This window comes from Tamandua tetradactyla, chromosome 2, assembly GCF_023851605.1.
Source record: "Tamandua tetradactyla isolate mTamTet1 chromosome 2, mTamTet1.pri, whole genome shotgun sequence".
Classification (NCBI taxonomy): domain Eukaryota; kingdom Metazoa; phylum Chordata; class Mammalia; order Pilosa; family Myrmecophagidae; genus Tamandua; species Tamandua tetradactyla.
In genome coordinates, this window is record NC_135328.1 from 184,805,146 (window position 1) to 184,830,447 (window position 25,302).

Below are 25,302 nucleotides of genomic sequence, written 5' to 3' on the forward strand. Positions count from 1 at the left end.
ATTCCTAAGACACAGAAGAGTTCCTAGGATATATCAGGGAGGTAAAATTTGTTTAGAAAAAAACAATTAAAAATAATCCTTTCCCGGGCAGGCCACAGTGGCTCAGTGGCAGAGTTCTTGCCTGCCATGCTGGAGACCTGGGTTCTATTACCAGTGCCTGCCCATGCACAAAAAAAAAGTCATAGGAGACACAGGGTTTGGAACAACTAATAAAAATTAAGGAAAAAAAAATAATCCTTTCTTATAGAGGGAAATGAGGGAAATGTGTAAATATTAAACTTCCCTACATTGGGAATTTCTGATAATCTTTCAAGTGTTAGGGAGTCCCAATTTAATAAGTCAAGCCCTTAATCTTGGGACCTGAGGCCCTTATAAAACTTATTCTTGCAAAGGAAAAGCTAAGCCTACTAAAAATTATGCCTAAAAATGACCACTAGAGAACCTCTTTTGTTGCTCAGATGTGGCCTCTCTCTCAGCCAACTCTGCAAATATACTATCCTACGTGGGACATGACTCCTAGGGATGAGCCTGGCCCTGGTATCATATGACTGAAAATGACTTCTTGACCAAAAAAGGGGAAATAAATGAAACAAAACAAAGTTTCAGTGACTGAGAGATTTCAGGTAGAGTCAAGAGCTCATTCTGAAGGTTATTCTTATGCACTATACAGATATTCTTTTTAGTTTCTAATATATGAGAAAAGCTAGAAAGAAGTAACTGAAACTGTTGACTGTAATCCAGTAGACTTGTTTCTTGATGATGACTGTGTAACTATATAGCTTTTATCTTGTGACTGATACTCCCTTCATTCAGTGTATGGGCATATGAGTAATAAAACAAAAATTAAATGGGGGGGGATAAAGGATATGGGATGTTTTGGGTGTTCTTTTTTAGTTTTATTTTTTTCTCCAGAATAATGAAAATGTTCTAAAATTGATTGTGCTGATGAATGCACAACTATATGATGATACTGTGAGCCACTGATTGTATAGTTTGGATTGATTATTTGGTATGTGAATATATCTCAGTGAAATAGCATTTTTTTTAAAAAGTCCCACTTGTAAAAATTCAACAGGAAATTATGTAAAGAAATCTCTCCATACAATGGTGAAAAATTATATAGCTCTCTATTTTATAGAGAAATAATGCTTTGATATATTAATTTTTAAAGGCTAGGTTAAAAATAAGTATGGAGAAGTTGCATTTTTGTTTAAAATATGAATAAATATATATGTAAGCAAAGAAAAATGTCTAGAATATGCTTAAACTATTAAAAACTAGTATACCTGGGGAGCTAGCTTATAAAATATCTATTTTCTTCTCTGTATTTTAAAATATTCTCTGAATTGTTTGCAATGAGCTTGTATATTACTTTTGAAATGAGAAAAGCAGCAAAGATATTTTAAAAACAAAACAACACAACCTTCCATGGCTTCTTCCTGGCTGCAGGAGAAGTTGAAGCTCCTTCACATGGCACATAAAGCCCTTTAGAAGTCTGTTTGTCACATATGCTACACAAATCATCACTCTGAGATGCACTCACACCTCCTTGTCTTTGCTTACGTCATTCATCCTACCTGGAATGGTTTTCTCCTCCATTCTCTGCTTGACAACCTTCAAAATCCAATCAGTCCAATATCACCTCTTCTGTGAGGACCTCCTGTGGAGTAAAGCTTGACCTTCTCTAAGGCTCACAGCCCACTGTATGTTTTGCCCTGTATTACTTAATATCTTATTATTTAGTTGCTTACAGGTCCCTCTTGCCTTAAGTAGACTGTGAGCTCTAGAGAGCAAGAACCATGCCCCTTCATCATTATCCCAAACACTTAGCATAACGTAGCAAATAGAAAATACATAATATTTCTTAAATGTACTCGTCAATAAGCAACATAAAAGACTCATTCAAATGTCTCTTGCTTTGAAAAATGAAGGGAAACATTTTAAAACACTTCAAGGCTAAGCTCTCACACAGGCAAGGAATTAGGTTACTCTGCTGAGTCTGTGAAGGCAGAACTAGTGCCAATGAGTAGACGTTGATTTTAGCACACTCTAGGGAAGAATTTTCTAACAATTAAGGTTGTGTGAAAACAAGTGCAGTCTATCCAGAAATAGTAAAATCCCAGTAAGTGCTGGTGTTCAAGCAAAGATTGGATGATCAACCCTCAGGGATAGTAGAGAAATGCTCCATATTAGAGGGCAGGTGAACAGATGGCCCTGGCCCCTTCACTACAACAGTTCTATTCAATAATTACCAGGTAATTTTAAGTTCTTTCCTGTTTACCCTTCAATGGTTCTGAAAATTCAAAAGAGGGAGAATCAATTTATAAAGATGTTAGGTCTTGATGAACCTAAAAAACAGGATCACATTCAGTTCATGGAGTCTGATATGTACTGAAAACTGATTTAAATGTGACAGACACCTAGGGAAGAACATAATAAACTCTGATTTTAAAAAAGAAGCTAATACCCTTTTACACTTTTCATTAAGTCAGACATGATATTTTGAAGTAAAAGTGATAAGTAGTATTTGTTTTAAAAACAATTCTAATTCCAGTTATTTCAGTTTCACTCTTTATATCCCTCTATCACCTGATAGATTCTCTGATTCACTATAGAGAAAAATGTATAGAAACACCAGTGTCGTCTTGGAGAAATTAAGTAGGGCTGTTGAAAATTCACCCAGTTCCCTATTCTAAAACCTCGAACTTCTGAAAGTTCAAACATTTTGAGGAACCATGAGACCAAAATAAGGGCTTACTCAATCAACCCCTGCTCTCAGAATGCTTTGCAAGAGAAATCCATTTCCATCCAGTCAATCTTGCAAGAATGCTGTTTCCGTTTGTCATAAAAAGGCACTGTCCACATTCACATATTCGAAAATACAGCAGAAGTTAAACCTTAGATGTCTGAAACAAAGTAAACTGAAACATTTCTGAGATTAATTAAAAAAATAAAAGTAAATACTATACCAAAGAATCTAAAGTAAGTCAAGTTCAACCTCTCCCTGAATGCTGGAGCCCCTTTCACAGTGACCAGCAGGACCAGTGCTAAGCCGGACCACAATTCAAAATATGGCCAGTTCTTTTATTAGATGGCACCGATTATTAGAGATGCTTTATTTATACTGAGTCTCATTAACCTGCCTTCTTAACATTTCTTAACTCCTGGTCCTGTTCTGTACTTCTGTGATATAAAAATATGCAAAATAAAGATGTTGGTTTACAGATTCTAGCAGAAGAGAGCAACTACTCAAACACTCAAATGAAATATAAGCCAGCTCAACCAACTCGATCCAGGAGATCAATGATATAACAGATGTAGCAATCAGATTGCTACCACATCAATGCAGATGAAGCAAAGCAAGGTTATCCTTCCACTAGGTAACCAGAAAAAAGGAGATGTATAGGTTGAATTATGTACCCCAGGGGTGGGGGGGGAAAACATGGTCTTAATCCATTCTTGGGGGTATGAACCCATCATAAATAGGACCTTTTGAAGGTGTAATTTTTAGTTAAGGTGAGGCCAACTGAATCAGGTTGAGCTTTAATCCAGTTTACTGGAGTCATTTGTAAGGAGAATAAAATTCGAGCAAGAAAGCCGGAGAGAAACCAGAAGTCACCTGAACCCAGAGAAGAAGGAGAATGCATCACCATGTGCATTCCCCTGAGACAGAAAAGTGAAGGGCCCAAATATTGCCAGCAGCCAGCCCCAGAATGCCAATCTTGGGAATGTGTGTATGTGGGGGGGTGGGTAGGCAAGGCATCATCACTGACGCCTAGATTTTGGACTTCTCCTAGGTCAAATGGTAATAAATTCCCATTGTCTATGCCAACCCATGGTATGGTATTTTTTTTTTTTTAGCATCTGGGAAACTAAAACAGGAAGTTAGTGAAGTTGAATGCTGCTATACTCATTTAGTGAAAGGATTAATTAATCAACATCTTCATCATTTCAGCAGTTAACTTAAAATGGCTTTTCTCTAAAGACATTAAGCCTGAAACACTTTGAAATCAACACAAGCAGACTGGGGTCTAATGGAAGAAAAAGAGACATTCTTCATCTTTCTCTAATTATTAGCATTATTTACAGATAATGGATCTTCTTTGACTTTGCTCAGTCCTGGGCAAGAGAAGAACACAGAATTAAAAAGAGCCTATAGGAAGAAATAAAAGTCTAAAGAAATAAGACAGTAAAAAGTGAGAGGGCAAAATAGAGCACATGTCCATAGCTGGGTGCAGCAGCTTTGCTCAGCAACTCTACTTATTGGCTATTCATTTCCTTTAGGTCCAAGGAAACTAATACTTGCTCTGAACTAGTCCGGTAACATGCTTTTACATATCTCATGTCATTTGCCTGGCCCCTGCTATCCACAGAGCTAAAGATTATCTAAGATGTATCACAAAAGCTGTGTGATTTTAGTTCAATCAATCCATCTCTGAGTCAACTTCCTTACCTGGATTAGATTATGTCTAAAATCTATTTCAGTTCTAAAAGATAGTAACTCTACCTCAAATTCATCAAGCTACTCTGAAATGACTGAAGTAAGGAAAATTAACTTCAGTAAATTTAGCTCATTATCAATCTTATTTCCCTAGTTTATTAGTAGTAGGTAGGGATTCACTCTAGGTTAGTCTGTAACTTCCTTTTTTGTCTATCCCAGAAGTGAATGCTAACTAGGGTACTTAGGTGATACATCTGGGAACTAAGAACTATCAAATCAACCAGCCTATGCCATTATTACTCATCTGTACTCCTCAGGAAGGAAAGGACAGGGTTTTTTGTAGGCTCTGGGAAGTTTGGGCTTTTTGTAGGCTCCAGAAAGGACTTTCTGCCACGAAATGCTCTGCTGATGTCATTGCCCCAGTCAAGATATGTAACTGGCCTCTCCAATGCTAAGTGAACTCCAAACTTCTAAGTGTGGCTTAAATTCTTCCATGATCTGGAATCAATTCTTTCTAGAATCAATTCTTATTACTTTTATATACTAGCAAAAACATCATGTCCTCTTAAAACTGTACAGATGCCACTGTCATGTTCTGCCACACAGAAAAACCTACCCTCAGATATTCAAAGGCCTTTTCCTGACACAGGGATGGGACCCAAACAGAGGGACCCAACGTTTTGGTTGGGGTGGGGGACTGTCCTGACTGCTGCAGCTCTGCCATCTGTGGGCTACCTCAATATACTTAAATCCCTAAATTGGTTTAGGCTACTCTCCGTTATGTTTCTGTTACTTGCAACTTAAAACACTGACTAAAATCCTCTCCAATGTCTACCCCCCCCACCCACATCAGTGTCTTAAATCTTTCAGAAACAGGTTATAAATGTTTAAATGGCTATAAAATGAATGAAATAAAAACAAAGAAATACTTCTTACTTAATCAGGCATTTGGCCACTTCTTCCCCACACCATCTGGACTGAACAGAGCCTCTGTTCTCCACATACATAGAGGGATCTGCAGCCCAAACCCTCAGAACTGCCTCTGCTAGTGGTTCTCTCATTTCCTGTATAGGTAAAGGTACTGGACCAAGTCATTCAGAATAGAGTTTGAATGGACAGATAAGTAGGCAGTGGGTCTGAGTCTACCAGGGAGATACCAGTAGAGTGAGATGCAGTTTAAAGAAAAAATAGGTAGCAACTTCAGCTAAAGAAGGATATTCTCCCTCCACAGAGTAAACCACCATTGTGAAGATGACTTGGTAGATGGGAGACCATCCCCATAACAACCTTGGGAACATGTGCTCAAGATGGTAGGGCCATGATACAAGGGCCTGGGTCACTGAGCCACCACTGGAAGAGAGTTGCTCACATTCAGAAATGCTTGGATTGAACAAGGACAAATTAGCTTCACTAAAAATTATGAAACGTTAAGACACTGCCAGGAGCAACTGACTGCTCCTGAGTTCTTAAGACTGAAATCTAGATTTCTTAAGTTTATACCTTTGGTGAAGCCTTCTAGACCTCTGCCCGTTTCTGCCTTTGCTGTCCTATCACAGGGGAGAGAGCACTTTCAGGAGGGCTATCCCTGTGACTTCGGTAGGCAGGATTAGGCTGCAGAAGGAAACTTTAAATCAGGAGAATGAGCCTCCCCAGGAACACAAGGCATATGAGTTGTTGAGTGCAACATGCTCCACCATTATGTTCTGACATGCTCAGGTGCAGGGAAGGGATTATAGCCTGGACCTGCTTTGTTATTCCCCAGGTTTGCTATAGAGCTAGTTGGGTTCTAGAGCAGCCCAAGCTGCAAGGCTGATCCCTGGCTGCAATCAGTCCTTTTCACTTCCCTAAATGTATTGCACAAATATTATTACTTTGTATTTGTGCAGTGAGCAGAGCAAAATTAGAGAGTACTGTTTTATAGACCCTGGCTGTCCTCTCTCCCGCAGTTCCAAAGATATTCTGTTCCAGTTGCCAGGCACTTGTTTAGGTTAGAGATGGAACACCCCATGGGGTTCCATGTGGTCAGTCACAGCCCGCAGAATACTGACAATCAGAGACAGAGCTGCAGTACCCTTTGGAACCACTGTGGACTTTCTGATTGCCACAAAAATGTCTTTCTATGCAGTTGTGGAGCAGTTGTGCAGTGCCCTGGTGGTGCTGTCTGAAAGCCTGAGAAAAGGCCCAAGTCTCTTGGGGTTTCCCTGGGAGATTCTGGTATGTGCTGCTATGATTGTTTTCATAGAAAAGAGTTCACATACTTCAAGGAGAGAAAAAAGAGCTAGTCAAAGATTTTTCTATCTGCATGGAAGAGTACGGTAAAGTCAGTGAGAAGATTAGACTGATTACACAAGCCGATAAAGTCTTTACTCACATCACCTCCAGTGCAGGCTAATACTTTGATGTTACAAACACTAAGTAACGTTTAATAAAAACGGGAAGAAGTGCACCTCTAGAGGACACAGTTGATCTTTCTGAAAAAGAACAGAAAGGCAAGCCCCCTAAGCTTTCATTTCATAGAATGATGATGGCTTGCCTTCAAGGACAGACATACTCACTCAAAGAGGCATCAAAATCCCTCCAATCCCAAGTGACTCTCAGAAGAATGCAGAACTTCAGAGGATAATAATAGATAGTGTGGTTGAAAACACTCATCTTCTGAAAAGTCTAAAACTGCTTTCCCAAGGAGCTGTGGGATGGAAGCAGAGTGTGGGAACTGAAGAAGGGGAAAAAATTTCATGAAAACTCAAACACACAAATGAAACACACTGTAAATGATAAAGAGAGCCAACTAAAAATAAATGACAGAAACTGTGCTAGAGAGGATCAATTTGCCTACTCTCTCTTTTTCAGAAAGATCTACTGTGTCCTCTAGAGGTGCACTTCTTCCCGTTTTTATTAAGCATTGCTTTACTTAGTGTTTGTAACATCAAAGTACTAGCCTGCACTGGAGGTGATGTGAGTGAAGTGGGTGGGTAGTTTGGAATTAGACAAAAAGTGAATCAGAAAATAGAGACCACCTAAACTATCAGCCAGAGGTCAATTTGAAGACATTCATTAATGCTACTAACTTAAATATTCCCTTACCAAAAAAAACTTGAAAGAGGAAAACAGAAATATTTGAAAAATTTTGTGAAGAAAATCAAATGAAAGAAAAAATTATGCTCAAGTGAAAAATCTCCAAACTGAGCAACATCTTTGCAGTCTGGAAATTCACAGCTTAAAACTAAGATTCAAAAACTTTAATTGAACTTATCATGGTTTGCAAACTCCCAACCAAAACCAATCCTGCCAACCATAAAGAACACCTAAGGTTTTATCTGAGATTCTACAAAGGTTCCATGCACTATGATTATTTTCCAGAAACCTACAACCTCCAGATGGGGTTCCTAGGCTAGCTAAGTCCTGAAACCCAGAGAGGTCAGCCTCTCCAGAACATCAACTAGTTCCATCCCCCATCCCATGTTATTAACAGCCCTTTCCAACATGAAAGAACTAGAATGGGCACAGCCCAAATACCCCTAAAGATTGGGAGAAAGATCAAAGGAGACGGTGGAGTTATAACAGATAAGAAGGATTTAGCAAATGAGTACAACTGCTGAATCATTACACTGATATTTCTTTTAGTCTCCAGTGTCTTGGAGCAGCAAGAAGGAAAAACCTGGAATTGTAACCCATATCAAACTCTGAAATCTGTACTACAATTAATTGTTGCAGTATGCTTTGAAATTTATTGCTTTTTTGTATATATGTTATTTTTCTACAATTAAAAAAAAATTCAGTTTAAACTTCACTGACTAAATTTGCAACAAGAACACCTAATACTCAGTACTGCAGAAAGTACTGAGAAGGGGAAGTGGCTAAACTCTTGAGGGCTGAGGGATCCAGGGTTACCTTCAGGTTTGATTCAAATTTCAAAGCAGATGATCCCCTGAATATTTAAAACCACAGCAGGGTGTTTGCCTTTCTTTTCTCCGTTTACAAGTAATTTTAACTTTTCTTATTTTAACTGCTGTTATTTAATTGATGCTACATTTGCCCTTATTATAATTCCTAAGGTAGTGTTTAATATAATTCCTATGAATATATAATTTCCACTCATTGAACCTCTATAATTGGACAGTGCAAATGTTGTATTTTGATTGAAATAAAAGATCCACCATTACTTAAGACATTAAATGAAGTCTGACATGACCAGGTGGAGATATCTGAAACAATAAAGACCATCTGTATATGCAATGGGCTGTTATTAGAGCAATAGCTGCATCTTATAAATCAAATAGCCATTACTGTAAAAGTAACTTAAAATTGACCTCAATAAATTTTGGCTGGTTTTAAAAATAACACAAAGCAAAAACTAAGGGACAACAACACCCCCAGCTAAACTTGGTAATATTTCTATTAATTTACCCTAAATTCATGGATTAATTTAAGGGAATTGATATTTTGAACTATTTGTTTTTTTATTTTTACTTTTTTTAACCTTTGTTATTTTTAGAATATGCTTTGCTGTTTAAACATTTCTAAAACTTATGCAGTCAAAATAAAAGTTTTCTCTTAAAATAAATAGTATGTATACAGTTGTTAAATAAAAGGACGGGGCTCATCAAGCCAATAACCCCAGGAAGAGGTCTATACTTCTATCTGAGAAAGGAGTAAAGAGCCCTCAGTGGACAGGAGGATAAGAAAGTGGGTTTGGCTTTGACCTCTATAGATCTAATTCTTTAGAATTACAGCAACTGGAGCAAGTTCCAGGGTGGTGGTTCATTAAATGGCACCTTTCACATGGAGGAGAAAAAAGATATCAAGCAAGGTGACTAAGAAGCTATGTCGGCCCTAAAAAGCTAGGGCACGGAGACTTCAGAATCATGAAATGGAGCAGGGCCTGGGAATAAGCTAAGGTAGGATCAGCAACCTAAATCTTTAAAGGATGCCTATTTTTTAGTTTCTTACATTTTGTGATATATGAAACTTCCTTTTCTTTATCCCCCTTTGTACTCAAAGTTCTTAACGGTCTCAACAGGGTCTCAGGGGAAAGAATTAAAGGAAGTGATTTGTATCCATATACAAGCCGGAGCTTTATGCAGAGGTAGCAGCAACAATGTGCAGAAAGCATAAAAAATCCAGATGAAGCAACTCAAAACAGGAAAGAGAAACAGGACAGACATGGGACTAGCAGGTTACCATTTTATATTCTCCTTCTTGAATTCATACTTCAGAGGTCCTAAGCCTTGACCAATAAGGAAAACTGGACTACTTATATTTTTCCTGGTCAACCTAAAATCCTCACAAACAGTGTTTGTAGGCTTTTCTCTCTATGTGCAGGACCTCTTCTGGTGAAAATCTTGCTCCAGCCACTTTCTCCTTCCTATTCTGACTCTCATAGCACTTTGTCCGTCTTGTGGCATTAATCTATGGTTGTTTCTTTGTTGGTATTGTACTTCTGATTGTTGTCATTCTTTGTGAGCTCCTTTAGGTAACAACTGCCTAATTCAATATATATTTTTTTAAATCTAGCATAAATATTTTTCTTACATGGATTTGAGGTATTAAATCATTTATTACTTAGACAATTACACAAATCTAATTTAAACATTGTACATAAAAAGTTAGGAAAAAGGGTGTCCTTAATGTTCCTTGTCTCCTCATTAGCCCACGCATGATATTTTGGCTTTAGCCAATTTCCTCTACACAAAGACCCTGCTTAAAGCACTTATGAATAAGCTAGAAGAGTGGTGGCTGAGATACGGCTTTTCTGGAAAGGGGAGGGAGAAACAAAAAATAGCTGCTTTCATAGGGGGCAGGAAGGAGATTATTTCATTGGGAGCTAAACAGTGAGACCATCTCACTACAAACAATTGTTTGGCTTGAAGGCTCCATGTGGGCAATTACTCCAGCAAAAGCTCAGCTGGAATGGAACAGAGAGCCTGCCAGGACTCAGGAATAGGGACTGACACAGGCATAAGTGTCTGTCTGTATCATGGCTTTACACCCCAAAATATCCCAGCGAGGATGCTCACAGCACACACGCTACCCCAATCAGCAAGCAGCACTGTTCTGCATCTGACCCAGTGAAGAATGAGAGATGTGAAAAAGATGGCATTGGGGCAAATTCAAAGTTATTCTCCCTAAAATTGACATTTATAGCTAATATAACAAGTACAAATATTAGATCTCATAAGATATCTAATGCATTTCCATGACTACCTCAAAGATAGTCAAGTGTGGGGGGAATGGGGGGAGTAGATGTGTAAGGAGGGGTTGCTGAGCTAACAGTTAGGAAATCATTTCAAAGCTGCCAGGTGGATCAGATATTTTAAAACTTGACATTATAATTAAACTGATTTCCTATCCGTCATGATCTCACTTCTGCTAACTTGGTTTGCTAGGAAATACTCTCTTAACCACCTGGGGACATTTAGTTCTTTACACTTGTAGGTTATGTCAAGATGCAGTCTTACTTCCTCTTGCAAAAGTCAATATCTGCTTACATTTTGAAGAAAAAAAAAAAAACACTGAAGATGAAAGTAAACCTGCCCCTTGGGGTACGAGGCACATATATTTGGAAGAAACTACTAAAGAAGTTAGTATGGTCACCAACCAAAGAGATTGCTCTTCACCCTCCATCTCTGGGACAACCTCCTTCCCCCATGACTCCCAATCACATTGACTAAAGGATTAATTTCTTTGCCTTTAGTTGAAGGAATAGCACCATGACACTAGATTCTGGAAGCACAAGGCCTAGCCCAGATCTATAACTCACAGCCAGGGCTTCCTAGGTTGCAGACTTGGCAGCATTTACAAATACATGTTTTTATGCATCTCAGTCACAACCTCAACAGCTAACAACAGGTTTGGAGAGCAGATCTGTAGAGAGGGATTGCTGAGCTAATAGTTAGGCAATCCTTTCAAATTCTGCTATGTGGACCTAATATTTCAAAACTTGATGTTTTCTGTATCACATAATCTAACTCAACTTGTCTGGATAGATCATTTAAACAACCCCCACACTCAGAATGAAAGGAGGGCCTATAATCCTGTAAAGCTTAATGAAATGCCCAGATACATCCTAGAGTATGTTAAGCATAACGAGAAAGTATTGGCAAAGTCCCTGGAGGGATGGAACTAAAAATAAGGAAATACTAAACTTTACCACGAGGGAAATCCCTGATACTGTGTCAAACATTAGAGATTCCCAAGTTAATAGGCCAAGCCTTTTATCTTGAGGCTGTTCTTGTGGAGCTTATTTTATTTATGTAGTGGAGAAGCTTAACTTATCTATAGTTATATTTAAGAGTTACTTCCAGGGGACCTCTTTTTGCTCAGATGTGGCCTCTCTCTCTCTCTAAGCTCAACTCTGCAAGTGAAATCATTGCCCTCCCCAATATGTGGGACATGACATCCAGGGGTGAAAGTCTCCCCAGCAATGTGGGACATGACTTCCAGGAATGAGCATGGCCTTGGCACTGTGGGATTGACAATGTCATCCTGACCAATAGGGGGAAAAGAAGTGTAACAAATAAGGTATCAGTGGCTGAGGGTTCAAATGGAGATCACTCTTATACAAGACACAATCAAGATACAAACTATGATAGCTACCTATCATAGTTTACCAAAACCAATCCTACCAATCCTAAAGAACACCTAAGGCTTTATTTAAGATTCTACAAAGAACACCTAGAGCTTTATCTAAGATTCTACAAAGGTTCCATGCACTATGATTACTTTCCAGAAACCTATAACCTCCAGATAGGTTCCTAAGCCAGATAAGTCCTGAAACCCAGAAGGGTCAGCCTCTCCAGAGCATGAACTAATTCCATCCCCTATTCCATATTATCAACAGCCCCTTCCAACGTGAAAAAGTTAGAAAGGGCAAAGCTCAAATACCCCTAAAGATTGAGAGGAAGATCAAAGGAGATGGTAGAGTTATACAGAGAACGTAGGGTTTAACAAATGAGTATGACTGCTGAATCATTATATTGATATTTTAGTCTCCAGTGTCTTGGACCAGCTAAAAGTAAAAACCTAAAACTGTGGAATTGCAACCCATACCAAACTCTGAAATCTGTTCTACAATTAATTGTTCCAGTGTGCTTTGAAATTTATTGCTTTTTTGTATATATGTTATTTTTCACAATAAAAAAAACACACACAAAAAACAAAAAACCCACTAGGAACTTAAAGGACATTTCAAAATTTATCAGACTCCAAGTGGGAAATCTGCTGTGCTTATCTGAACAGGGAGCAATGTCCAAGCTCAAAGCAAAGCATAGCAAAGACTCCTTGTGTGTCCTGCCAGGACTCGCTCTCCTTGCCTTCCAGCTCCCATCTCCCATCCACTGCTATTACTTCACCTATTAACTTCAGGAAATTCCTAGGGGAGAAGGATGGAGTAAGATGAAGCAGAGTTTTACAAAAGTTTCTGATTTTCATGTAATCTAATCAACTCATCATTTTCTTCATGGCTCCTGATTTTTATATCAGTCAAAAGAAATTCTTCCCCACTCCTAGTTCCTAAGGATATTTTTCTTGTACTTTTTTCAAATGATTTTTTGGTGGTTGTTGCTTTGGTTTGGTTTTTTTTTTTTTTTTTCATTTAAATCTTGAAAACTCTGTTAATTTTATAAATAGACTGTTATCCCTGAAATGTTTATTGAATAATTCAGTCTTCCCCCACTAATCTGAAATGTCACCTTCAGCATGTGTGAAATCCCATATGGATAGACGTGGGTTATTTTCTGGACTCTATTCTACTTCGCTCTCTAGGTGTCTTTTCCTAGTTGGCACCACTCTGCCCTTTATAATTTTATAGCTCTTTATAATATCTTGTAGACCAGGTTTTATTTTCTTACAGTTTTTTCCCCCCAGAATTATAAGGCTATTTTCAAACACTTACTCTTCCACATAAAACAGAAATAACATTTTAAATTAAAAAAAAAGACTCCACTGGGATTTTAATTTTTTTTAATTGTATTTCATTTGCAGACTATTTGGGGAAGAATTGGCTTTGTCTTTAACAATATTGAGACTTCTTATGCAGATTTAATTATCCATCTATGCAAATCTTGACACGTCCTTCAGTAAACTATTATAATTTTTTATGGGTTTTGAACATTTCTTAGTAATTTTATTTCCAGGTATTTTTAGAGATCTGATTATTATGAATGGGCTATTTTTCCATTGTATTTTCAAACTGATTCTTATTGATAAATAATAAAACTTTGATTTTTGGACTTAAAAAAATGTTATAATTAAAAGTACTGGCATTCATCTATATAGAGTAAGCACTTAATATATGTTAACTGTTTAAAAAAGTTAAGCAATAAAGGAATAATATAAAAGTGGATCTTTAAAAAGTCCACATTCAAACACTACCACTAGAGCAGTGGTCTCAAGAGGAGCAAATTTTTATTTTGACAAGTGCATGGGCTGGAAATCGAACCTGGGCCTCCTGCATGGTAGGCAAGGTCAGTGAGCCATTTTGCCCACCCCTGCCCCTCCGGGGAAATGGCAATGTCTAGGGACATTGTTGATTGTCACATCTGGAGGGGAGGAAGTGCCACTGGCATCTAGTGGGCAGAGGCCAGGGATGCTACTAAATATCCTTCCATGCACAGGACAGCCCCCCACAATAAAGAAGTACCCAAAATGTCAATAGTGCTAAGGTTGAGAGACGTTTCTCTAGAGGAACCACACACAATAAACGGTCACTAAACTGAGATCCTATTCTTTAGATTTTCTTTTTCATTATAACGAACAATTCATTCTCTGCTACTGGGTATGAAGGCTTATTCACACACACACACACACACATACACACACACACACACACACCTTCACTCCTCTTCCTCAAAGGAAGGCCAGAAGGGGAGAAGAGTGTAACACACTACAGCTCAAGAAAAAGTGACCAGGCAGAAAATGTTCTTCAATTGTTTCAAAGAAAACGCATACCTTTTACCCAGCAGAGACCTTATATAAAACCTTCCGCAAGAACAGAAACATGTGAACTCCCCAAAAATGATTGCAGCAGTTTTCCTGACAGATCTGAGAAGCTCCAACCCAAGGCAAACAGACTGAAAAATTAGTGCCAGTTTAATCGAATCGCAACTGTATCCAAACAAGCTAGACCTCTATTTCTAAACAAACCGCAGAATATAAATGAATTTTGGGATCAAAGTACAGGATGGTAAGGCCAGTGGCACACTGAATGCCAGTCATCAAAACAGCCCTGGTGTAAGAGAGTAAAGTCAAACATAGAGATTTGCCTTTCAAAAAGAAGAAAAAAAAAAAATCTCCGTCATGTTTCGAAACCTAGGTGTTTCCTGCTCTGTGAGGGATCCATTTCAGACCTGGATACACTGAGGTGCAGATCAAAAGGTGTGAAGCAAGGGAAATAGGCAGAGATGCCAGCCAGCCAGGTGGATAAAAAGATCCTGCAAAGGAAACTTTATGTAGGTCTCTAGGAAAAAAATCACAGCTTCTGAAAGAGCCAAACTAAGGTTCCTCAAATTCAACAAACCTGTTCCAGGGGTACAAGGAAAGATTCTGAAATTGCAGCAAGGTTGTTATTAATTTCTATGGCACCTGAGAACAGTGTCTAAATATTTACTCCCATCCCACAAAAGGGCTAAAGGAGTGCTATTTTAGCCTCCTGTTTCACACCCCATGCTAGATTTTTCCCAAGACGTGTTACACTAAAACTTTCGGCTGAAAGGGCCCAGCACTACTAGCATTGTGACTGGCTCTAGCTTTCGATGCGACACAGATGCCAGAAGCACACAAAGGAAATGGTATAAATGAACAATTATCACAAAGCAACCATGAGATTCACCTGTCCAACTTCCTAGAATGTCACAGATATTCTACTACATGAATTAATAGTATGAAGTGACTGCCAGAAAACAAAACAAAGAATGTGATCTGTACACACCTTAACAGAATAATACTGACCAGGATGGCGACATGGCAATATGTGCCAGACACTGTGCACCGGGTATACAGAGATACATGAGACAAATGTCTAAAAATGTAGGGCCTATAATTTACCTTATCAGGGGGCTGAATTTAAATGAAGGAGGCCTGTATAAACCATACAAGACGCTAATCAATGGCACTACAACATTTCTACACGTTAGGTATTTGATGTGGGAGCACTGGCCCATCTTGCTGTGCATGTTTCATGAAGCTGGCCTTTATTTTATGGTCAAACTGGGACTCTCCCCATCTCTCCATTCCTTTCCTCAACACAAGTCCATGCCAATAAAACAGCTCAGAATGACAACCCTATAGTAAGGCCATTGCTACCTGGGCTCAACCTAGAGGAATCTCCCGACAACTTCTTAAAATTTGAGGGTCCATATAATTACTTGAATCTGAGCATATAACCTAAAAATGTAATAGCAACACAAAATTTCACATTGTAACATTAATACTAAAAAACTAAAAACCAAAATGTCTAACAAATGGGCAAAAGTTATATAAATAATGATATATTCAAATGATCGGTATTAAATGTTTTAAACAAATGCTTATGATAAATGTTGAGCAAAACAATAATGATATAAAATTACTGTATGGTATAAATTCAACTAAAAAAGTGGGTGATAAGGTTTACAGGGAAATACCTTCTCCACAATTATACTTGTTCATACTTTCCAATAATTTTTATCAGCAATATGGCTAACTTTCATAATCAGAAAAAAATAAAGGTTTACAGCATTTAATGATGTTTAGGTAACAAATACAAAGGCTACTGCCCCCCACCCCCCAAAAAAACCCACAAGACAAAAAAAGAACTAGTCTAGGAGTCTGTTCCCATGGCAACAAATCTTTTTTTTTCTCAAATGCATGAGAAGTCTAATGAAACTGGGTTCTATTTTTACTCTGCCCATAATATCAGACCCATGATTTGAGTCACTTGTGTCGGGCCAGTTCTTTTCACAGACTAGGCTGAGAACCAAGTCAGAGTGTTCAGGATAAATCAGCTAGAGTCTTCCTGATTCCAATGCTCCACTTCTTTCTATCATGTATGAGCTGGGAAGGTTAACAGATCAATCCACACTGTAGGAAAGACTTTTCCTTGAATGTTTCCTCACCTGAAACAATTACTCTAACCAAACTTCTTACGCCTACCTTCAGGTAGACAAAGCTCAACTCCAGTTCCAAAGAGCTATTCTTTCAGTAAAAATGGTTTTTGGCATAGCAGGATAGGCTGAATTTTTAAATTCTTTTTTTTCCCCTCAAATCATTTGTCACTCTTAAATTGGGTTCCATTAACTCTGTTGTTTACAGCTATTTTGAAAGAGAAAAAAAAAAATCATGGTGAGAACAGAGAGTTTCCTTCCTGTTTCTCATCTGAGAGTTTGTCAGTAAAAAGGGGAGAGGTAAAGTATCAAAAAAACAAAACCACCACACCCACCCACCCACCCACCAGTCTTTACAGTGCAGCACGGGCTGTTACCAGCTCATTGGGAAAGGTCTTTAGGAAATTACTTTTCCAAGGCATAGGAACAAAAACAACCATCTAAACAATGCATCCCAAGACAGATTTTAAATTCAAAGCTAGAAAAACTAGAGAACTCATTTCTAAATCCACACATTCGGGGACTTCCAATGAGGCAAGAAAAGAGGAAGTTAAAATTCACTGGGTGTGTACTTCAGACAAATAAGGTGAAGTAATGCAGGATTAACATGTAAAACCATACCTATAGATGTAAGCTGTGGGGTAGAAGCTTGGGGATTTAAGGTCTTTCCATCACTAGCCACCGCTGCAAAAGGCAACACGGCTCTTTGAAAAAAGGAAAAGAAAAGATGCTCTATTTGCTTAAATCACTGTTAGGGCATGTTTATCAGCTATAGCTAACAGTAGGTCCTCTCCCACTTCTACATTTGCTAACTGTTTTTCAATATATTATGAAATGAGAAATGTTTATGCATTTGTTTTTTGGGGGTAAGGAGAAATGACACAAAGTCTTAGGAGACCTGGTTCTCATTGTTTCATATTAAGAAATTTCTTTTTGAAAGCTGTGACTTGAAGTGAAAAATAAATCAATAAAACATTCTCCATGAAGCCTCGCGAAATCCAGTACTGTGTAAATAAACTGTATTCCATATGTCATTAAAAGCAAACCAGAATACCCGTAGGAAATATACAAATTGGGGGAAAACAGGGCTATGGTCAACAAGAATCTCAGAAAATTAACATTAATTGAAAATGAAAAGCAACAGTAATAAAATCCTGTTACTAACCAGCAATATGTTACAAGGGCAGAATTTCAGGGCAAGTTTCAGCCACACATGAGGGAGCATAAGAGGCAGGGCAAAAGCTAGACAAACTGGAAACAACCACTAGGGCAACCTTACGCTGAAGGATGGCCACAGCTGTAGGTAGATTTGGCTCATCTGTGGGGTTTTCCACTGAGGAGGGACCTGCAGTTCAGCCATCAATGGACTGGCAGCCACAAAGCCTGTGGGGAAATACAGGATCCAGAAGAGTAGGGTAGGGAAGGAGAAAGTTTGGGAAAGGGAAGAGTCAAATACAGTAACAAAATATCATACTTATTAAACATGAGGCTTTAAAAATGCCTAGATGTACCTCTTAAGTTGAAATGGACTGGCTGAAAAAAACCCTGGTACTCTGGAAAGCAGTTGGATATGCTTTCTAAAATACCAAATTACATTTTAATTGCATCTATGGAATATAGAAGCACCTGCCAAGAGGAAATTCATTTTATAGAAAAGAGAAAAACAACAAAACCTCTGTAATTTTTACAGACTGTAACAGCTCAAACAATGAGGATTCCTTATCTGTGTTTGCACAGAAAATAACAGCCTAAAAGCAAAATACACTTCACTGAAAACCATTGCTAGCCTAGTTCTACCAATTTCATTAATGTAGCAAGGACCCAAATGCAGGTGACCTGGTTGACAAAAAAAGCACTTTCAGAAAGGGCAGAACTTGCAATCATGTAACTCATTAAACATTTTCATAATCAAGAAGACAATTAATTGCAATAATGTAGGAAGCATTGCATTTAAACAAAGTAGCAGAAATATTCCTTACAGTACCAAATACTTGTCAGGGCCAGTATAGAAGAGAATAGATCAGTGATGTCACATCCCTTACCCATTGCAAACCTATCTGAAGTCGTGGAAGAAGAAAACAGTAAGACTAGTTAAAACAGTATGTGGCACAAGACAAATAAGCCCCAACTTAATTACCTAACTATGAAGGAAAGAACAACTGTACCAGGCTGCAATCTTCAAAATTATCTTTATACCTCTTAGTGTTACCAACTCAAATCATCCAGATGTAGATGGGACAAGGTGTATACATCATGTGTAAAGGTTTTTCAGAATTGATAGGGTGAGAACCCGTTTTCTGAGTAACCAAACGATAAATGGCTCTGGGTAATGGCCAACCATCTAATGTAGATTCAACAGAAGCCAATTTGCCTAGTCATATACTCTACGACTTGTGGCTAAGTTGTCACATTACTTTCTGGGACTAACTATTGTTTCAGTGACAGTTCAGATCCTTCAGAAGCACAAAATGTTGTAGTTGTCTGAAAACCTTTCTTATCTCTTTGTCCCAAATAATTCAACTGTTTATTTACAAGGAGAAAGAATTACATCTTGGAGATTTTGTAAGCACCTTCAGGACTTTGCCTGTTTGCTTTCAAATCCTCTCCTTGCTCCACTCTGCAACCACAGAGAGGGAACTACATTTCCCAGGTTCCCTTGCCAACAGACTTCTGGGTAGGTTCTCTCAATGGGAGGCACTAGCGGGGATAAAAGGGCAGGGGGAGTGTAGAAGTCAGAGTAATGCCACCTCCCTTACTCTGCCTGGGCTCCAGCTGCCACCAGACAGCTCCTCTACCCATGCTTCTGGCTCATACCATAGAGCTCAGGCTCTCGTCCTCTGGGAATATCAGCATCTTCTATTGTCCTTAAGGGACTAACAACTAATCTCTGGATTGCCTCACCAGCCCATTTAACTTCTCAGTTCTTAACATTATCTGTAACACACTCCCTATATTGAATTCCCTCTGTTTTTAAAACCTGACTGATACATCCTTTAAAACACAGTTTAAAACTTATTTATTCCAAAAAACTAATAGCTTTCCTAAGAATTAAACAATTATTCAGGTACCCTTTAAAAGATTTCTTCCAATAAGAAACAAAAGATTTAGAGACACCAAAATCAATTCATACATTCAAACAAATATTTATGGAAAGCATGAAGAGTGCCAAGCACTGCTCTAGGTCTTGGTAATATGAGAGTGAACAAAACAGGCATAGACCCCTGCCCTCATAGAGCTTGCATTCTAGTGGATACGTCAATTGTGGGAAATTATGATTTAAAAAATTAACCAATACAGGAATATTGCCTTAATGATAGAAGACTTTGGTAAAGATGGATGAACTTTAAAGTATTCTACTCTACATAGACTTGGTTCCTATCTTTTCAATGTGGTATGTTGAACTGTCACATTCCAGGGCCAAGACAGAACTTCTTCGTAGTTATCTACTTAAACTGACCTCTTGCTCAAACAGAACTACAACTGTGATAAGGATTTAAGCAGACACAGTAACAAAAGTTAGGTATTGCATGATTGGAATGTAGAACATATGTATGTGTTATGCAAATTCCTGCATGGTGTCTTTTTCACGGGAGCTATCATTTAGAGCAATTGAGTCAATTTAATTTAAATTTAATAAGTTATTTCATCCCTTCTCTATGGCACAGGAAGATTCTATCAACATAACAAACAAAGCCAGCTGCAATGTACATAATGAGTAAAGTGTTGTAATGATCCATTGCATGACATTATTTCAAAGATGGAATTTCAGGCAGAAGAGAAAAAACAGAGAGTGACTCATGTGCCAAAAAGTTAATAGATAACTGCCTGAAAAAGCTGCCACCTACATACCATAATGACATCAGATTATTTGAACGGAATAGATTTGCTGAAAAGTGTACTGAGAGGTGCTGCTGAAGCTACTTGTCTATGCATCCTTAGCACTGAGTATCCAAGAGCAGATATCAAATATTCAAAATGATGACCTGCTGGAGCATAAGAATACATTCAGTCTCAAAAATCAATGCCATCATCTCCAGAAATGACATTATCTACAGCTGGCATTTCGCTAGGCTTTTCGAAGACAATGCACCAATGGAAGTTTTTAATACAACTTCCATGGAGACTTTGTACGCATGGTACTCAGACTTTTCTTAATGATTGGCAATTAAAAGTATTTCATGTATGATATTTAAATGTTTTGTTTGTTAATTTTTTTTAATTAATTAAAAAAGTTAAAAAAAAAAAAGCATTTCCTGTCTGCAATACATATAATTCTACCTGGGCAGGTGAACCTCCAAAACTATGGGCTTCTTATACAACAGGGAGTATGAGACTTTATGCATATTCATTATCTCAACGCCACAGCGCTAATCAACTGCAGGGCCAGGATTTTAACCTTATTGGCCCTTGCCTATCTATCAAACCTTACCTCTCGCCATTCTCCAACACATTGCAAAAATATACTAAAGAATCTTTCTTCCCAACCCCCCACGATACAGCACTCCTTGGAGCCTCTCCACATATTTTCTTTGTCCAGAACGCAAAGTCCCCTAAATTCACCTGCGAAGTCTTACTCATCCTTCAACACACAGCCTAATTTTCTCTTTGAAGCCATGGCTTCCTGAGGCAGACTTGTTTGCCTTCTTCAATGCTTTCTTTCTCCATGCACACAATGCCATAATGATAATCATTACATTGCCTCATATATCAGTTTACACATCTGCTTTCCTATTAGACTATACAATCCTTGAGATCAAAGAGCTTGTCTTTTCATTTATATATACTCATGCAATGTCTGACACAAAACAGGTGCTCAAGAAATATTTCCTGAGCTTGCAAAGAGATCCCCCTAAGGGATGTGTATTTTGTACTCTATCCCACTGACACAAAATGATATTTAAAGGACAAGGAGAATGAATAGGAAAGTATCTTCCAGGGAATAGGTTTAACATTTTGATAATAAAAAGCAATCTAATGGGGACTTTGGCAAATTACTTTTAGCAAAACTGTGTCAAACCTCACCATGACTGTCAAAGTTAAGGTGCATTAGCTGTAAAAACCAAAAAGTTACTGATCTTGGCCGGAGAAAGATTTTTACTACAAACAGAAGAAATCCTTAAGTTGTCTATATCCAGTGGAATTTTTTTTCTCTCAAAATATGCCACAGATAAAATAATTTAAAATTGACAGTAAAATTCACATTCAAAGGAATAATATTTAACAAGCAATAATCTACCTATCAAAGGAAAACAAATGTAAAGCAAAGCTAGAAATTAATTTATAAGAGTTAAAATTTAGTACTACTAATAGAAAATTTTTACACATAGAAACTTCTTGGTCTACTCTCATACAAGTTTGAAAAGTCAGGAAATATTCAGAGACCATCCTCAAGGGTACCACAAAGTACATTTGTGAAGTGTCAGAACACCCATAAATAGGAAATGGTTTTGGCTTAAAGACTAGGGAATTATTGGGTGAGTCATCCTTATAGTGGCTTCCAGTAACCAGAGTATTTTTAGAGAATAAAGCATTTTTTTAATTAGAGAAGTTGTGGGTTTACAGAACAAACTTGCATAAAATACAGAATTCCCACATACTGCCCTATTATTAATACCTTCCATTGGTGTAGACAATTGGTTACAACTGATGACAGCACATTTTTATAACTGTACCATTAACTATGGCCTATCGTTTAACTTAGGGGTCACTGTTTGTGTAATGCAATTCTAAGGATTTTCAATTTTTTTATTCTATTATCATATATACAATCTAACATTTCCCCTTTTAACCTCATTCAGATATACAATCCATTGCTGTTTATTATGTTCATAATGCTGTCGGCTACCATCACGACCATCCATTTCCAAAATGTTTCCATCATTCCAAATAGGAACTTGTACATTTTCAGCCTTAACTTCCCATTACTTATCCCCACATCATCCCCTGGTAATCTATATTCTAGATTCTGACCCACATGTTTGCTTATACTGTTTCATATCAGTGAGATCTTACAGTATCTGCCCTTTTCTGTGTGGCTTATTTCACTCAACATGATGTCTTCAAGCCTCATCCATGTTGTCACATGTATCAGAGCTTCATTCTTTTTACGGGTGAATGATATTCCAGCGTGTATATATACCACATTTGGTCTAGCCACTTATCAGTTCTAGTTTGCTGGCTGCCGAAATGCAATATACCAGAAACGGAATGGCTTTTAAAAAGGGGAATTCAATAAGTTGCTAGTTTACAGTTCTAAGGCCGAGAAAATGTCCAATTAAAACAAGTCTATAGAAATGTCCAATCAAAGATATCCAGGGAAAGATACCTTGGTTCAAGAAGGCCGATGAAGTTCAGGGTTTCTCTCTCAAGTGAGAAGGCACATGGTGAACAGTCAGGGCTTCTCTCTCGGCTGGAAGGGCACATGGCGAGCACAGTATCATCTGCTAGCTTTCTCTCCTGGCTTTCGGTTTCATGAAGCTCCCCGGGAGGCGTTTTCCTTCTTCATCTCTAAAGGTCGCTGGCTTATGAACTCTCTGCTTCGTGGTTCTGCAGCATTCTCTGCTCTCTCCGAATCTCCTTCATTCTCCAAAATGTTTCCTCTTTTATAGGACTCCAGAAACTTCTCAAGACCCACCCAAATGGGTGGAGACGTGTCGTCATCTAATCCACCTTAACAACCACTCTTGATTAAATTACATCTCCAGGGAGATGCTCTGATTACAGTTTCAAACATACAGTATTGAATAGGGGTTATTCTACCTTTATGAAATAGGATTTTGATTAAAACATGGCTTTCCTAGGCGACATATATTCTTTCAAACCAGCACATGGTTAATGGACACTTGGGTTACTTCCATCTTTTGGCATTGTGAATAATGCTGCTATGAGTATCAGTGTGAAAGTATCGATTCAAGTCCCTGCTTTCAAATCTTTTGAGTATATACCAAGTAGTGAGATTGCCAGTTCATATGGTAATTCTATATTTAACTTTCCGAGGAACTGCCAAACTGTCTCCCATAGTAGCTGCATCATTTTACATTGCCATCAACAATCAATGAGTGTTCTTCTTTCTCTAGATACTCTTCAACACCTGTAATTTTCTGGGGTTTTTTTAACAGTGGCCATTCTAGTTGGTATAAAACGGCATCTCATTGTGGTTTTATTTGCATTTCCCTAAAAGCTAATGATGCTGGGCATCTTTCCAAGGGCATTCTGGCCATTTGTGTATCTCCTTTAGAGAGATGTCTAATTCAAGTCTTTTGCCATTTTTAAAAATTGGGTTGTATGTCTTTTTGTTGTTAAGTTAAAGGATTTTTTTTTTTTTTTAACATATTCTGGGTATTAAACTTCTATCAGATATGTGGTTTCCAAATATTTTCTCCTTTTGTGTGAGCTGCCTTTTTACTTTCATTTAAGTCCTTTGAGGCACAGACTTTAAAAATTTTGATGAGGTCCCATTTATCTATTTTTTCTACAGTTGCTTATGCTTTGGGTGCAAAGCTAAGAAACCAATGCCTAATTCAAGATCCTGAAGATGTTTCCTTACATTTTCTTCTAGGTGTTCTAGAGGTCTTGGCTCTTATATTAGGTCTTTGATCTATCTTTTTTTTTTACATGGGCAAGCACCGGGCCCTCGGGCATGGCAGGCAAGCATTCTTACCTGCTGAGCCACCGTGGCCCTCTTTGATCTATCTTGAGTTGATTTTTGCATAAGGTGTGAGGTAGGGGTCCTCCTTTCTTTTGCAAATGGAGATCCATTTTTCCCACACCATTTGTTGAAGAAGCTATTCATTCCCAAAAGAGAATAATAAAAGAGAAAAGGTCTTTGCCACCTGGTCAAAAATCAGTTGGTAATAAATGTAAGAGTCGATTTCTGAGCTCTCAACTAGATTCCAATGATCTATATGGCTGTCCTTGTGCCAGCACCATGCTGTTTTGATTACTATGGCTTTGCAATAAGATTTATGATTGGACAGATGAGTCCTCCAACTTCATTCTTCTTTGTCAAGATGAGCTTGGGCTATTCGGGGTCTCTTGTCTTTCCGAAAAAGTTTGAAGATTGGCTTTTTTATTTCTGCAAGAAAGTTATTAGAATTTTGATTAGGATTGCATTGAATCTATAAATCGCTTTGGGTTGGACTGATGTCTTTACAATAATGAGTCTTCTAATCCATGAATGCAGAATTCCCTTCCATTTATTTAGGTCTTCTTTTATTTCTTTTAGCAATGTTCTATAGTTTTCTGAGTTCATGTTCTTGGTTAGATTTATTCTTAGATATTTGATTCTTTTTGTTGCTTATTGTAAATGGAATGTTTTTTCTTGATTTCTTCTTCTGATTATTCATGGCTTGTGTAGAAGAACTCTATTGATTGCTGGGTCATGATCTTGCACCACTTTGCTGAACTCATTTACTAGCTCTAGGAACTTTGTTGTGGATTTTTCAAGATTTTCTGTATATAGGATCATGTCATCTGCAAATAGGGAAGTTTTACTTCTTCTTTTCCAATTTAGATGCCTTTTATTTCTTTCTCTTGCCTAGTTTCTCTGGCATGAACTTCCAACACAATGTTGAATAACAGTGGTGACAGCAGATACCCTTATCTTGTTCCTGATATTACAGGGAAAGTTTTCAGTCTTTCACCAATAAGTAGGACATTAGCTGTGGGTTTTTCATATACACCCAAGGGAATAAAGCAATTTTTAAAACTTAAGCTGACTTGAAATTCATCTGGAAAACTAGGCTCTGAAATGCTAAGCCAATTAATTTTATCAGAACTGGC

The 25,302-nt window shown here is 37.9% G+C and overlaps 1 protein-coding gene across 3 annotated transcripts in view; it reads right to left on the reverse strand.

Annotated features, from left to right (window-relative positions):
• SMAP2 (small ArfGAP2) overlaps window positions 1-25,302 on the reverse strand; it is a 69,590-nt gene that overhangs the window by 39,281 nt on the left and 5,007 nt on the right. Inside the window, exon 1 of one of the 3 annotated variants that reach the window (XM_077150133.1) lies at window positions 22,847-23,498. The exons of the other annotated variants lie outside the window; for them this stretch is intronic. The gene's annotated coding sequence lies outside the window, so the exon portion shown is untranslated. Of the gene's footprint in view, window positions 1-22,846; window positions 23,499-25,302 lie in introns of those variants that run through there. 3 annotated transcript variants of the gene reach the window in all.